The 5000-nt window shown below is 35.3% G+C and overlaps 1 protein-coding gene across 1 annotated transcript in view; it reads left to right on the top strand.

Annotated features, from left to right (window-relative positions):
* Positions 1-5000, top strand: part of LOC136834098 (circumsporozoite protein-like) — a 19039-nt gene that overhangs the window by 11742 nt on the left and 2297 nt on the right. The window lies entirely within an intron of this gene.

Raw genomic sequence — 5000 nt, 5'->3', positions numbered from 1 at the left:
GCTGCTTCTGAGTTCTTTCTTATTTGTTTTTTTATATTCAGTTTTTTTTTTTTCGTTAGGGCCTATTATGGAAATGGTTATAAGTCGCATAGTTTTTTGATGTGAGGGACAGGAACATGGAACGTGTATCTTCATCATTTAAAGCTAATCGCGAGTAACTTGTGGCTGTGAGATAATGTCAACATATTCTTTGTGATTATGCTTTTGATGTAGAATAGAGGAAATATGATTTTATTTTGATTACCTTCAGGATACGTCGTGTGTAAGTGTTTATCATATCTATCGGTGTTTGAGGCTGTTGTTTTCCTCCCATTATAGTTTAATAATAATAATAATAATAATAATATTTTTATTTCGGTTACCTTCAGGAAACGTCGTATATAAATTTCACCATATCTAACGGTGTTTGAGGATGTTGTTTTCGACCCACTTCATACCAATAATAATAATAATAATAATAATAATAATAATAATAATAATAATAATAATAATAATAATAATAATAATAATAATAATAGAGTCAGTAATACAAAGGTCACTTTCCTCTTGGCTTCTTGGTGAAGGCCAGAATTTTAGCTAATTTCTTCAGTGGAAGAAGAGATCAGAAATGGACAGACACTCTCAGAGAACACCAAGCACTTGCAGTTGTCATGGCCATCAAACAACTTATCTAAGAAGTGCTAGTGCAGACACCTTACCTAAATGCTAGTGCAGACACCTTAACTAAGTGCTAGTGCAGACACCTTTTCTAAGTGATAGTGCAGACATCTTAACCAAGTGCTAGTTCAGACACCTTTCCTAAGGGCTAGTGTAGACACCTTAACTAAGTGCTAGTGCAGACACCTTATCCAAGTGCTAGTTGAGACATCTTATCTAAATGCTACTGCAGACACCTTATCTGAGTGCTAGTGCAGACTCCTTACCTAAGTGCTATTGCAGACACCTTTTCTAAGTGCTAGTGCAGACACCACATCCAAGTGCTAAGTGCAGACACCTTATCTAAGTGCTAGTGCAGACACTTTACATAAGTGCTAGTAAAGAAACCTTATCAAAGTGGTATTGCAGACACCTTTTCTAATTGCAAGTGCAGACACCTCATCCACGTGGTAGTGCAGGCACCTTATCCAAGTGCTAGTGCAGAGGAGTTATTGGAGTTATTTGAGGTTGGAATTGTATAACTGTCTTCGTGTGAAATACCGTCACACATTTGTCCAATGGGTCGTTTTGAACGCGATACAACAAATACAGAATCCCTTCCGAGAATACAGCGTCAGATTCGTAACAAACTGCAGTGAGGGATGTAACCTTGCTGACATAAGCTGACATAACCTTCGCGATAGGCAATTCATGGAATTGCTCTGTCTATTCGCTTACACAGAAACAGAGCTTTTATATAGATGGTCGCGGTCTTCTCGCTTCGATGGATAACTTCGAATGTTCTTCGTAGAATTCGTGAAATTTGCTGCGATTCGATTTTTTTTATTGTTTTAAGTGTTATCAGGTGTGGTACGTTTTAACTGGTATGTTCTGATTTTGATTTATATATATATATATATATATATATATATATATATATATATATATATATATATATATATATATTAAAAGATAGACAGGATAGACAGATAAATTTTTAAAAGAGAGACAGAGATTAGAGAGAGACTAAATTTTCTAACAGAGAGAGAGATTAGAGAGAGGTGGAGAGAGAGAGAGATAGAGGTATTGTGCCTACACACATAGTTATATATATATATATATATATATATATATATATATATATATATATATATATATATATATATATATATATATTATATATATATATATATATATATATATATATATATATATATATATATATATGTGTGTGTGTGTGTATGTAACTTGTGTATGCGCTAGTACCTCTCTCTCTCTCTCTCTCTCTCTCTCTCTCTCTCTCTCTCTCTCTCTCTCTCTCTCTCTCTCTCTCAGGGAGAAAATAAGGCTGTTAAATAATGTTCAGTTTTGTCTCTCCTTTAATATAAGTTAGGGTTTTAAATAGACAAATGTCGTCTCGTCACCCGACCTTAGTAACATTGTCTCACGACACAAGATATTTAAGTACTAAAAATCAGTAATAAAAATTGCTAATACATATTATTCTCTCACGTCACAATATATTTATGCACTAAATATCTGTAATAAATATTGCTACAATATATTTAATGTCTCTCAATCTTTACCTTAGTGTCATTCACGAAAGTTGAAGTGACCATCTCTGATCACCTCCTGACTTTCTCTCCTCCTCCTTCTTCTTCTTCTTCTTCTTCTTCTTCTTCTTCTTCTTCTTCTTCTGCCGACGTTCTTCAGTTCAATCAGTGTCTGCCGGATTGCAATGCAAATGCAAACCTTGAGAGTTTACCCAAGCAGCTCTCCTCTCTTGATACCCAAATCATTTGACTCTCCTTCCTTCCGAGTGAGCAGCTTCGGATAGCAAGAAAGGAGGAGGGGAGGGAGGGGGTTTGAGGGAAAGGGGGTTGGGGTAGGGGTAGGAGGAAGAGGGTTAAGGAATGAATGTGTGGGCTGGGGTCTCAAGGATGACAATGTCCTAAAGTGTAGCCTTTTTTTTTTTTAATAAATTCCTTTCCCTGTTGGGAAACATTGTTGCTGCATTGAATTTTTATTTGACAGTACTCTAACTCTTTTTCCTTCTCTTCAGATGCTTTAAAGCGTTTTTTTTAATCAATGGTTGTGTCTGAACAGTACTTGATATATATATATATATATATATATATATATATATATATATATATATATATATATATATATATATATATATATATTTTTTATTTCACAGGTAGCGTTATAAATTTATCTGTTGTTTGTGGTCGCTGAACTGACAAGTACGATTTCCAGAACAATGTCCCCTTCGCTTGTTTTTGTATAAATTAGTACCTCTTGTCAGTCACTGCATTAAAAAAGGATCCACCTGTAAAGGACGTCGAAATTTGATGTTTTTGTGATGTCTGGGCGTGTTGATTTTTTTTTTATTTTTATATATATTTACTTTTTTATTAATTTTTTCAATTCCTCTTCATGAATTCATACGTTATTCTCTCTTGACACCAGAGATTTTGGTTCATGAAACTCACATATCTTTCGAGCTCGATTCTACGGCTAACTCTCTCTCTCTCTCTCTCTCTCTCTCTCTCTCTCTCTCTCTCTCTCTCTCTCTCTCTCTCTCTCTAAGTGCAATACTACCTACCTCTATTCACTATTGCATCATTCAGGAATGTATTGTAGGTCTCTCTCTCTCTCTCTCTCTCTCTCTCTCTCTCTCTCTCTCTCTCTCTCTCTCTCTCTCTCTCTCTCTCTCTCCCCTCAGCCGCCAATTTAATAGTAAATTAGTCTGAAATGTTTCTGTGACTGATCTCATCTTCAGCTGACACCACGTTATCTGTGGCATTTTATAAAGTCAGATGATTTAGTTAAGACTTCGCAATGTGATATTTCAGTTGACTGCAACGTCATATGTTATTCAAATGAGGCATGATTGATCGGTGCTGTAGTATCGCTTTGAACGATGTGATGGTTTCATTTATGTGGCACCGTGAAATGACACTTGAGTGGGTCTGCCACATTTGTTATTAACGATTGTGAATGTGGCTACGCTTTTATATTTTTTTATAATTTATTTTGCCTTTTTATAGCCAGGGTATTTACATTTCACAACTTTCATTCTGTTTAAATGTTAGTTCTTCCACTCCAAGTGCAACTCCTGTTTTTCAAATTAAAATTCAGTTACCAATTTTGCTATCTTCATTTAATTCTCTTTTTTTATAGCCATGATATTTAGAGGCTCCAAATTTTGACTGTGTCCTAAAGCAATTTCAAGATTAACTCTCCCACTCCAGATGCAACTCCTCATTTTCACATTAAATTTCGCTTACAGCGAAATACTATTTCTCTCATCTTCGCTAACTAGAACGTTGCTTTTTGGAACTAAATGTTAAAAACTGGAAATTTTTCACTCTGTGAGTATAATATATACATCTCTGAAGTTGCGTTTTACCTCAGCTGACCTGCATGAAAATGCATGAAGGAATGAATGCAATATATTGCCGCCGATGTATTCAATAAATTTAATACAATTCTAGTTTTACCAGCTTAGTGAAACGCGACAGTGGTGAATAACCTCTCTCTCTCTCTCTCTCTCTCTCTCTCTCTCTCTCTCCTTTCTGTTATTAGAGGTGTTAAGACTTTAACCATAATAAAATGTTGATATTCTTGAAAGAATAATTCGATCGATGAAAGAGAATGAGAAATTGATTGAAAATAGATGGCAGAATTCCTCTAAAAGGAATGGCACAATATCTGGGGTGGCTCTCGAGATAAGCTAGACAACAGTCACTGCTTCAGTCTTCTGGTGAGTTCAGGTGAATCATAACGAGAGAGAGAGAGAGAGAGAGAGAGAGAGAGAGAGAGAGAGAGAGAGAGAGAGAGAGACAGACTTTCGGAGTAGAGATTTTTCAAATATATGTGTGTGTGTGTGTTCCAGTTCTTCCTGAATCATAAAACGTGATCCATCTCTCTTTTTAGCTTTGATTGCCAACAAGTAAGAGAAGGAGCAATAGAAAATTTCCTATCAGAGAGCTAGAGAGAGTCATAACGGGATTTGTACTAAACACCTAATATATTACGCTTTTGAACACATGCTTAGTATCATGCGTCGTTTACCCTGCTATGGTGTTTTAAAAGAGTGGAAAATCAAGATAAAATCTTCTTTGAAAAGAATCTGTTATAAAGGAGAGGGAATTCAGACTTACTTTACGCGTGGATGAGCGCAACAATTGAGAAAAATGAGGAATTTAAGTATCGAGAAGAAAGAATCAGAAATATAAAAGAAAATACCGGGTTATCGAGAGAGAGAGAGAGAGAGAGGAGAGAGAGAATACTTAATTTCACTCTTCGAATAGTTAATGAGAAAGGTAGTAAAAGAAAAATAATAAAAAAGCCTGATA

This window comes from Macrobrachium rosenbergii, chromosome 53 (genome assembly GCF_040412425.1).
Source record: "Macrobrachium rosenbergii isolate ZJJX-2024 chromosome 53, ASM4041242v1, whole genome shotgun sequence".
NCBI classification, from domain to species: domain Eukaryota; kingdom Metazoa; phylum Arthropoda; class Malacostraca; order Decapoda; family Palaemonidae; genus Macrobrachium; species Macrobrachium rosenbergii.
This window is presented reverse-complemented; position numbering and strand designations above follow the sequence as displayed.